The sequence below is a fragment of the Rhinoderma darwinii genome, chromosome 1 (genome assembly GCF_050947455.1).
Source record: "Rhinoderma darwinii isolate aRhiDar2 chromosome 1, aRhiDar2.hap1, whole genome shotgun sequence".
Classification (NCBI taxonomy): Eukaryota; Metazoa; Chordata; class Amphibia; order Anura; family Rhinodermatidae; genus Rhinoderma; species Rhinoderma darwinii.
In genome coordinates this window covers 377029846-377041932 of record NC_134687.1, presented here as the reverse complement: position 1 = coordinate 377041932, position 12087 = coordinate 377029846, and positions in this window count along the sequence as shown.

Genomic DNA, 12087 nt, shown 5'->3' with positions numbered 1-12087 from the left:
ATTTGTGATCAAAATTTCTTATTTTCACAGGGAACAAAATACCCCATTTTGTTGCCCAATTTGTCCTTAGTGTGGCAATACCCCATTTGTGGTGATAAACTGCCGTTTGGGCCCATGGGAGGGCTCAGAAGGAAAGAAGCGCTATATGTTTGTTGGAGTCCAGATTTTGTTGGATTGGTTTTCGGGTGCCATGTCGCATTTGCAGAGCCTCAGAGGTATCAAAGCAATTGAAACCCACCAAAAGTGACCCCATTTTGGAAACTACACCCCTCAAGGAATTCATTTATGGTTGTTGTTAGCATTTTGACCACACAGTTTTTTCACAGCACCTATTTCAATTGGGCTGTGACATTAAAAAAATGACATTTTTTCCAATAAGATGTAATTTTTTACCAAAATTTCTTATTTTCACAGGGAACAAAATACTCAATTTTGTTGCCCAATTTCTCCTGAGTGCATCAATACCCCATTTGTGGCAATAAACTGCTGTTTGGGCCCATGGGAGGCCTCAGAAGGGAAGGAGCGCTGTGTGTTCTTTGGAGTACAGATTTTGCTGGTTTGGTTTTTGGGTGCCATGTCGCATTTGCAGAGCCCCAGAGGTATCAAAGCAATGGAAACCCACCAGAAGTGACCCCATTTTGGAAACTACACCCCTCAAGGAATTCATTTATGGGTAATGTGACCATTTAGTCTCCATAGTTTCTTCACAGAACTTATTTGAATTGGGCTGGGAATTAAAAAAAAATATATTTTTTCCAATAATATGTCATTTTAGCTCAAAAATTCTTATTTTGACAAGAAATAAAATACTCCATTTTGTTGCCCAATTTGTCCTGAGTGCGGCAATACCCCATTTGTGGTGATAAACTGCCGTTTGGGCCCATGGGAGGGCTCAGAAGGAAAGGAGCGCTGTGTGTTCTTTGGAGTACAGATTTTGCTGGATTGGTTTTCGGGTGCCATGTCGCATTTGCAGAGCCCCAGAGGTATCAAAGCAATAGAAACCCACCCCATTTTGGAAACTACACCCCTCAAGGAATTCATTTATGGGTGTTGTGACCATTTTGACCCCATAGTTTTTTCACAGAACTTATTTGAATTGGGCTGGGAATGAAAACAAAATTATTTTTTTCAAATAATATGTAGTTTTGGCTGAAAATTTCTTATTTTCACAAGAAACAAAATACTCCATTCTGTTGCGCAATTTGTTCTGAGTGCCGCAATACCCCATTTGTTGTGATAAACTGCCGTTTGGGCCCATGGGAGGGCTCAGAAGGAAAGGACCACCATTTGGCCTACTGGGGATTTTCTAGTGCGAAGTCATGTATGCAGAAGCCCCTGAGGTACCAGTACAGTTGAAACCCGCAAGAAGTGACCCCGTTTTAAAAACGACACCCTTAAGGCATTCATCTAGAGGTGTAGTGAGCATTTTGACCGGAGAACTACACCCCATAAACTGTAATGTGGGTTCTCCCGGGTATGGCAATACCCTCAATGTGGCAGTTATCAGCTGCCTGGGCACACAGCAGGACTCAGAGGGGAAAGATGAGGAGGGATAAGCTGTGTGGAGTGCATCAGGGTAAGTAAAATTGGGGTAAATTATAAACCAAGGGATGTATGATAAATTTTAAAACACTTTCATACAGAGCTCTGGTTATTCGGGACACGTGTCACATTGATATATTGTGTCATCCATTATCGCCCTCTTATAGCAGACTTTGCACCTCTTTTGACTTTTTCCCTTCTTGCCAGTTTGGGGAACTTCTCCTGGAAAGTGTTGCCCTGGTACGATGCGTGTGGGCTCGCTTCCAGAAGTACTGGGTGCCCCCCCCCTTCTTGGTCCCTAAAGATTAGGTTCTTGATAATCACCTCTTGAAATTCCAGGAAAGTTCCCGTCTGGCCTGCACATCGACGTAGCATGTACGCATTGTACAATGCCATCTGTATGATGTGCCCGGCCAGCTTCTTATACCACACCGCATGGCGCTGTAGGGCTTCAGGGCTTGATCTTACAAGTCCATCCCTCCCATGTACCTATTGTAGTCCAGGATGCAGTCTGGTTTGGGGGTGGCCTTTCCTTCATATATCCTAAACCTGTAGGTATACCCTGATGCACTCTCGCAGCTTATACATCTTCACGCCATACCTTGTCCTCTTACCCGGCAGGTACTCGCGGAATTGAACCCTCCCTTTAAAATGTACCAGGGACTCATCAATAGAAATACACTTCTCGGGGGTGTATGCGTGGGAAAACCGGGCACTGGAACGGTCTAATAGGGGTCTCCGTTTATACAAACGGTCAAAACTGGGGTCATCTCGGGGTGGGCACGGCTCATTATCAGTATAATGTAAGAAGCGAAGTATTGCCTCATTTATTTATTTTTTTAGGTTCTAGTTCAGTTCTGAAGTTGCTTTGAGGGGCCCATATATTAGAAACCCCTATCAAATACCCCATTTTAGAAACTAGACCCCTCAAAGTATTCACAACAGCATTTAGAAAGTTTATGAACCCTTTAGGTGTTTCACAAAAATTTAGAGCAAAGTAGAGGTGAAATTTAAATTTTTTTTTTGTCAGAAAATCCTCTTTATACCATTTTTTTTATAACATAAAAGGATTTATCAGAGAAACGCAACTCAATACGTATTGCCCAGATTCTGCAGTTTTGAGAAATATCCCACATGTGGCCCTCGGGCGGTAATGGACTGAAGCGCCGGCCTCCGAAGCAAAGGATTACCTAGTGGATTTTGAGGCCTCTTTTTTTATTAGGCACAATGTCCAGTTTGAAGAGGTCTTGTGGTGCCAAAACATTGGGAACCCCCCAAAAGTGACCCCAATTTGGAAACTAGACCCCTTGAGGAATCCATTGCAGTTTTCTTGGGGTGCATGCGGCTTTTTGATCAGTTTTTATTCTATTTTTATCTGGCGTGGTGACTAAAAAACAGCAATTGTACGATAGTTTTTTTTTTCGTTTTTTTTTACAGCGTTCACCGTGCGCTATAAATGACATATTCACTTTATTCTGCGGGGCGATACGATTACGGCGATACCAGATGTTTATAGTTTTTTTTATGTCTTATGGCGTTTGCACAATAAAATACGTTTTGTAAACAATCATTTACTTTTTGTGTTACCTTATTCTAAGAGCCAGAACGTTTTTATTTTTCAATCAATAAAGCCGGGCGAGGACTTATTTTTTGCGTAACGAACTGTAGTTTCGATCAGGACCATTTTTAGGTACATGCGACTTTTTGATCTCTTTTTATTCCATTTTTTGGGAGGTGAAGTGACCAAACAATTGTGATTGTGGTTCGGTTTATTATTATTTTATTTTCCGGCGTTCACCGTGCGGGTTAAATAATGAAATAATTTTGTAGTTCAGGCCGTTACGGACGCGGCGATACCAATTATGTATAGTTTATTTGTTTGTTTATATATTTTTATTAATAATAAAGGACTGATAAGGGAAAAAGGGGGATTTTTACTTTTAATACTTTTAAATCTTTTATTTTCTTATTTTTACACATCTTTTTTTAACTTTTTTTTTACTTTATTACTTTGTCCCACTAGGGGACATGAGGGCAGGAGGCCCTGATCGCTATTCTAATACACTGCACTACATGCGTAGTGCAGTGTATTAGAACTGTCAGCTACTCACTGACAGCAAGCATAGTGGGTCCTGACGTTGTCAGGACACACTAGGCTTCCGTCTATGGCATAGCCGGACGCCATTGTTTGGTGTCCGGTTGCCATAGTCACCATCGCCGGCCGCTATCGCGTAGCAGGCCGGCGATGGCAGCTTAACCCCTAAAAAGCCGCGATCTCTATAGAACGCGGCTTTTAAGGGGTTAATCAGCGGGGACACAGCGATCGGTCCCCGCTGTAGGAGCTGTGACAGCTGCTGAACAAGACAGCAGCGTCACAGCTCCTGTATGTGTCGGGAGGACGGCCGAAACGGCCGTTACTCCCGAGACGTACTATTACGGCATGGAGCGCGAACAATACAGCTGCCATGACGTAATAGTACGGCAAGGAGCGGGAAGGGGTTAAGGCAGGGTCATTCCACCGAGAAGCTACGCACCACTTCCTAAAGTCAGAGCAATACTCCTCAACAGGTCTCTTACCCTGACGTAAGGTCACCAGCTGACTCTCGGCAAAGACAGTCCTGTCAGTCTCGTCATAAATAAGTCCGAGAGCAGAAAAGAAACAATCAACGGAGGAAAGTTCAGGGGCGTCAGGAGCCAAGGAGAAGGCCCACTCTTGGGGCCCTTCCTGGAGCCGGGACATAATTATACCCACCCGCTGGCTCTCAGAACCTGAGGAATGAGGCTTTAAACAAAAGTAAAGCCTACAACTCTCCCGAAAGGAGAGAAAAGCCCTCCGGTCCCCTGAGAACCGGTCGGGCAACTTGAGGTGGGGTTCAAGAGGTGCGGTGAGGGGAACTACAAAGGTAGCATCAGGCTGGTTGACCCTCTGAGCCAGGGCCTGGACCTGTAGGGAGAGACCCTGCATTTGCTGAGCCAGGGTCTCACGGGGGTCCATAGTGGTGTCAGGGACCAGGGTAGACTAGGTATGGGCTTGTTATTATGTAATGACCGGGGGGTAGGGAAACGGACAAGTGAGCCCTAATCTACCCGCCACTCTGTCCCTGCCTACTTGCAACGACCCGCCCTAGGCGACGGGGTACAACTGGGCGGCGGTCCCTGCACTCAGTAAGTGCACGACAAACACGACAAACATACAAGGGAATACAAGCAAGGGAAAGGGGCAGTTGCCCACGGCAACACCGTGAGCAACCAGAGTGGTGAACGAGCCGAGTCAAGCCAGGAGTGTGCGAGGTACCAAACGAAGAGCAGAAGAGTAGTCAGTAAGCCAGGGTCTGTATGGAGCAGGAACAAAGTAGAAGGAGCTGTAGCTGGGCCAGGAAACCACACGAAAAAGAATAACAAGCAAGGAGGAACAGGAAATGCAGGTATAAATAGACAGAGGGCGGGAGCTAGCTGAGTCTGGCCAGGCTGCGATAGGCTCTCCCACTCCTAAGCCTGCCAGCCTGAGTGGTGGAAGCTGGAGTCAGTCTCAGGGATGAAGATTCAGGTGCTGACTAATTAATTAAGGGAGTTAACCCCGAAGCTGTGCCTGGCAGATCCTTTACACTGAGTGAATTAGAATAAATATGAAGGACAATTGAAAGTAATGAAAATATATCAGCTCTAGTATCACTAAGCATTTTCTATTCCATAGTGTAACTAGAAGCCACATAAAGGCACTGTAAATAGTGATGTAACCTGTATTGTTTGTCATGCAGCATCTGTAGTCCACTTTAAGTTCATCACCATACAAACATTTTTGCTCTACATTTATTATGAATAAACAATATGTCAATCTTGTTCTTTGTTTTATTGAAATATGCCAATCAAATTACTATCTGAGCTTAGTAATTGATTGTAAAGTCATAGTTTAAAAAAAAATGTTTTTAGTTTTTAAATTGTCCATGTTTTTCCCCGCAATATAATCATATTTCCTGATATGTAACATATATATTTAGCATAATGTAGGTGTTCCGTCGTAAATACATTTCACTTTGCATTGTCAAATCAGTTCTACATTTTTATGTCATAGATTAATCTTTGGTAACAGGAAGAGATTTACTGCATAACTGTTTGAAGGGCAGGATAGCGCATATCCTGTGAAGAGGAGACTACCTGAAGAGTGCACATAAAAGCTAGTGTAAGAATTTGCTGAAAGACCTCTCTATATAGAATGTGGGATCAAGACCTTCATCTCAACCTTCATACATATTATTCTTGGTAATGCAATCCGACTTTTTTTAGATGATTGAAACTATCAAGCTTAGTAAAACTGACAATATCTTATGGAACGGCAAAAGAAAGTAATGTTTCCCATATCTTTTAAAGTTCTTTAATTTGTGATATATCACTTTTATCTCGTCTTCTTTTAGCACCAGATTTGGTTTAATTAAATTTATGTTGAATGAACACATGAAACGAATAAAAAATCAGAAAGTCTGTAGTTGCCCATTAGTGAGTCAGATACTGTACAGTGAAATGCTTTTGAAGTCTGGCATACTGCCAGAACAAGCCTGCAATGATGCTCAGAGACACCCATGATGCTTTGAAGGAAAGGACTGAGCTGAAACCTGCTCAATGGAATCAGTCCAAATCCTCATGGGCTGATGTAAAATCTATAATAAGTCTTCTGTCTTCAACCATTTACCTGTCAAGTGAGAAGCGGTGGGGAGTCAAGAATTACAAACACTGTACATAATTAATTAGAAAAATATTTTTTCTTGAGTTGTTAAACCATTGAATACATTATCTTATGCAATAAAAGTTAGTGAAATCTGATTTTACTATTTTGTATGATTACGTTAACTTATATAATAATAGTTGCTCTAATCTGAGCTTCCCATTTTATGAAAAACCTCAATTTTTTTTAAATATACAGAATCTATAGGTATATAGGAATTAGTCCATTGATCCAAATTTATAAGCAACATTTTTGAAATGGTACAATTCCTTGAATACGTCACCTTTTACAGTAATGCAATGTTTAGCTTGTTTAAATTGTTTGCTTCTATAAACAAGTGGAAAGAAATGTAAAATATTCCATAAAGAAGATGCCGTTAAGACTCACAAAAACAAATATTTTTGATTATCCAAAAAAACAGGAATTTTGTACTTACCAGTAAAATCCCTTTCTCGTTGAATTCACTGGGGAGACACAGGACCATATTGGCCGCTGTCACTAGGAGGCTGACACTAAGTAAAAATAAAAAAATGTGGGCTATACCCTCTGCTGAGCACTCAGCTCCTAAGTTTGTACCGAGAGCAGTAGGAGAGTGAAAAAGGTTTAACACAATATGTTTCCAATGAGAAAAGCACCCTCAAGAAGCCCAAAAATATAACAATAAAGAAATAGGGTGGGATCTGTGTCCCCCAGTGAATTCAACGAGAAAGGAATTTTGCTGGTAAGTACAAAAATCCTGTTTTCACGTTAAAGTATTAACTGGGGGATACAGTACCATGGAACTTTCTAAAGCAGTCTCTTAGGATGGGAAAAAAGAATCAAAGCCAAGTGAGTAGCCTAAACCACAGCTGCTTGAAGCACCATCCGGCCCAAACTGGCATCGGCAGAGACCAAAGATGTATCTGGTAAAACCTTGAAAAAGTATTTAATGAGGACCAAGGGGCGACTTTACAGACCTGAAGGGCAGAAGCCTGATGCTGCACTGCCCAGGAGGCTCCAACTGCCCTAGTAGAATGAGCAGTAACCTGAAAGGTGAGGTTCCCTACCCTTTTCAGAGTAGGCCTTTTTAACAGCCAACCGTATCCAGCTAGCAATTCTGAATATGAAAAACGAAAATAGACCTAAATTGGCATATGGGTGTGACGTGCAAAACAGACGCTCTCAAAATCTTTAAGTAGCCAAGAGTATAAATATGCACGTATCCATTAAAGACAATCCTTTTGGGGAGGAAAAAATTTATTATATTTTCCTTTAAATATATTCAAAGTGATATACAAAAGTACGCACTATAGCAAAATAGTGTGTAGTATAAAGGTAAAAGTCACCCACTATGCTGTAGTCCTGTTACATGAGATCCTCGGATAGATGTTGCCTTTTCCCAGAGGGATCTGTGAGAGGAGTCCTGCAGAGATTCACGTTAGGAGACAGAAAAGGCGTCTGACTGCGCCAAGTGCTGGTGCGATGTTTCGGGGTCTGCCCCCTTTTTCAAGCATGTAGCGTTACATCCGGTGCCAGTTTAAATAGAAGACGTGCAGCTTGTGTTTAAGGCATGTAGGGGGAGTAAAGAATATATTGTGATATATCAGTGTTAAAGTATTTAAAAACATACTTGATACTATCTAGATATATATGTATTTGATATTTAGTATTATAATTCAATAAATAGTTTATATTATTAATATCTTTAGTACAAAAATACTTTATATTGTAAATAATTCATAGATATTAAAAATGATAGCGTAACGTGCATCACGATATTGTATTGTATTATTTTCATATATATTTTATTTAATCAAATCTTTTATCTAATCAAATATTCATAGTTAACTTCAATAAAAATAAATTCTGTCATGTAATAGAGGAACGGATAACTTGTAATATATAAATTATTTTTATGATTTTTATCTTTGAAACCGAGCTACCCTTACGAGGACCCTCAGTAACAACAAATAGGGAGTTTGACCTCCGGAAGGACTTTGTAGCTGCAATTTAGACTGAATGGGTTCTAATGACATCCAAGCAATATAAGGCATGTTCTCGTGGATGAGAAGGTTTAGGACAAAACGAAGGAAGGACAATGTCCTCTTTAAGATGGAAGGAGGAAACCACCTTAGGAAGGAAGAATGACACCCGACATAGCACCACCTTGTCCCTATGAAAATGCGGAAACGGAGGTTCACAGGACAAGGCTGCTAGCTCAGAAACTCTACGAATAGAGGTGATTGCCACAAGGAAAACTACCTTCCAGGAAACGATCCTGAGAGAAACTTCCCGCAAAGGTTCTGAGGGTGCAGCCTGGGTAGTACCGAGGACCAGATTGAAATTCCAAGGTTCCAGAGGAGACCGATAAGGAGGAGCACAATGTGCGACTCCCTGCAAAAAAGTCTTAATTTGAGCGCGAAAAGGCAAAATGCGTTGGAAAATAATAGATAGGGCTGAAACTTGCCTTTTTAGAGTAGCCAATCTGAGTCCCTGATGCAAACCCACCTGGTGCAAAGGCAGAATTTGCGCATGGAAAAACAGAGGGGGTGGAACTGATGGCATTTACACCACCAAAAATAAGCCAACCAAGTATGATGGTAAATCCTTTGAAATTGAGTCTTCCGGCCTTAATCATGGTCTGAATGACCGGATCAGAGAAACCTTTGAACTTACAAACCGCGGTTTCAGCAGCCAAGCTGTCAAACGCAGCTGAGGTAAAGCAGAGTGGAACATTGGACCTTGTGAAAGGGGATTGTGCCGCAGAGGAAGCGGCCACAGTGTGTATGCTAACAGGAGCATGAGATGCGCGTATCAAGCTCTGCGAGGTCAGTCTTTGGCTGGGATTCCTGTGTCCTTAACCCTTTTCAGCACTTGAGGCAGAAGTGGAAGGAACGGAAAGAGATAAAGGAGGTTGAAGGACGACCAGAGGAGAACCAGAGCATCGGCTTCTATGGCCCTGGTTCTGGTGACGTAATCCGGGCACTTGTGAAAGAGGTGAGAGGCGAAGAGATCCACGTCCGGGAATCCCCACTGAATGCAAATGCGGTAAAAAAAATCTCTGGACGAAGAGGCCATTCTCCGGGATCCAGGCATTCCCGGCTCAGGTAATCCACCTCCCAGTTGTCTACTCCTGGGATGTGCACTACTGAGATTGCTGGGACATTTTGTTCTGCCCAGCGAAGGATTCTGGCGGATTACTTCCATACAGTCCTGCTTCTTGTACCTCCTTGATGATTGAGGTATGCCACTGCAGTAGAATTGTCTGTCTGTATCCGCACCGGAAGACCGTAGAAATGAGATGTCCAGTGAGACAGAGCCAGGAAGATGGCCCTCAGCTCTAAGATGTTCATCTGGAGTTGAGCTTCCGGGTCGGACCAGGTGCTCTGGACTGTAAGGCAACCGAAGACCGACCCCCAGCCAGAAAAACTTGCATCCGTTACGATGGCTTGCTAGTAGAGATTTGTGAAGGATTTTCCTTGAGAGATTTTGAGGAAAGACATCCACCACAGTAGCTCCTTCTTGAAATGGGGGCAGAGGGATCATCAGGTCCAAGGAGTCCGGAGACCTGTCCCAACTAAATAGAATCATCAGCAGTAGAGATCGGGAGTGAATTTGAGCAAATGGGACTGCCTTGAAGGTTGAGACTAGAGTGTCCAAGACTTTCATGCAGAAGCGGATGGAGCAAGAAGCCTTCCTACTGTCACGTTGGGTTCGTGGACCCACTGGGCAATACTGCCTTGACGGTATGGCAGCTGGCCAACAGGACACGGGTCACAGTCTATAGTTTGTATAGTGAACCCGTGGCAGCTCGGATAGTAGCAAGACAGGCTTGGCTGGGACTAGACAGCAGGTACACGTCAGGCGTGGAGTAGCAGGACAGCACGACTACAGCTCAGCACGGCACTTGACCAGGATAGCACGGGATACAGGTTACAGGATACAGGTACAGGAATGGGGAACACTGAGAACTGGAAAAAACTAGGAGACCATTTGCATAGACAAACTTTGGGTACGACAACAACGCTCAGGCAATAGGCAATAACCCAGGGTGCTCTGGGAGCAATCAACTCAAATCCAGTGTAATATTGAGACTGTGAAAGTTGTCATTAAGCCATGTATAGCTCGAAGGGGAGGACCACAAACTGGAAATGCTCAGAAACTACTGCAAAGCATAGGAAACACTGATATGCTTGAGCAATGGGAACATGAAGATAAGAATCCTTGATGTCTATTGAGGACAGGAACTAGTCGACCTCCAAGGAAGTGACTACCGATTGCAGAGACTCAATGTGAAACCTTAGAATCTTCACATATCGATTTAGACGTTTTAGATCTTTTGTACTCTGAAAAGATCTAATTTAAACTCTTTGAACAGTTCTGGAGTTGGTACTGGGACAATTACTCCTTGATGGAGGAAGCTTTGAATGGCTTGAGAAAAAGCTTGGGCCATGGAGGGGCATCGAGGGGCATTGACAGGAAAAATCGTCCTTGACACAACCTCCTGCACCTAGGCGTCTTTGATGTTTTTGAGCAGTATCTCCTGGAAGGAAAGCAGCCGTCCCAGCCGAGGGAGCAGCTCGGGTGAGGGCAAATTTTTAAGGTTGTGGAGCAGCTCTAGTGGGTTTGTTGCAGGGCTGACAGGAGTTTATAAAACAAAAGGAAGGTCTCTGCATTCGGAAAGGATGGGAGTCACATGAGTTCTGCCTCTGATGTGGGGAGGAGTACCGAAATTAACTAAACCATATTTGTCGTCTGACTGAGGGAACTGTGCGTCGCCTTTGACGATGTTGTGGAAGTAAAGTGCTCCTTTCTCCTGTAGCCTCAGAAATTAGTTGGACCAGGTCATGTCCAAAAAGGAGATCCTGGGCAAATGGAAGTGTGAAAACCCTTCTTCATAATGGCACTGTCAGTATCCCAGTTACTAGTCCAAATGGCCTGTGGACAGCTACCACATTAGCCATTGTCTTAGCCAACCTTTGGGCAGATTGGACGGAGACGTCACAGATATATTTAGACATCTGCAATAGCTGTGGAGCTAGCAGGAAAGTATCCACTTCAGAATCCGCTGAATGAATTGCATCCTGTAGTTGAGTAGCAAGTTCAATACTAGCCAAGCTAACCCAATATGCTGCAAAAGAGGGTCTGACTGAAGCCGCAGCTTCACTGAAAGTGGCTTTTTCCATTGATTCCACTTTGACATCAACTACATCCTTTATGCCGGAAACATCTGCAACAGTAAGTGTAAAGGATTTACCAGACACAGCTTCTGTGTCGACGCCCGTGATTAATCAGTCTGCATCTGCTCCTAGGTCTGATAGAGTGACTCGATCTGCTACCAATCAGGCTGGTAGACTGAGGAGTGGGAAAACCTATCACAGCCTGGCCAGACGGAGCTAGCTCCTACCCTCGGTCTATTTATACCTTCATTTCCTTTGCCTGTGAGTCTGTCTGATTTCCTGGCTCTGCTGTTCCTGCTTGTACTATTGACCTCAGCTTCAATTTGACCCTGGCTTTACTGACTACTCTCCTGCTCTACGTTTGGTACCTCGTACACTCCTGGTTTGACTCGGCTCGTTCACTACTCTTGTTGCTCACGGTGTTGCCGTGGGAAACGGCCCCATTTCCCTTAGCTTCTGTGTACCCTCGTCTGTTTGTCGTGCACATATTGAGCGTAGGGACCGTCGCCCAGTTGTACGCCGTCGCCTAGGACGGGCCGTGCCAGTAGGCATGGACTGAGTGGCGGGTAGATTAGGGCTCACCTGTCTGTCTCCCTACCCCGACATTACATAAACACAGGCCCATATACCTTTTCTACCCTGGTTCCTACACTACTATGGACCCCC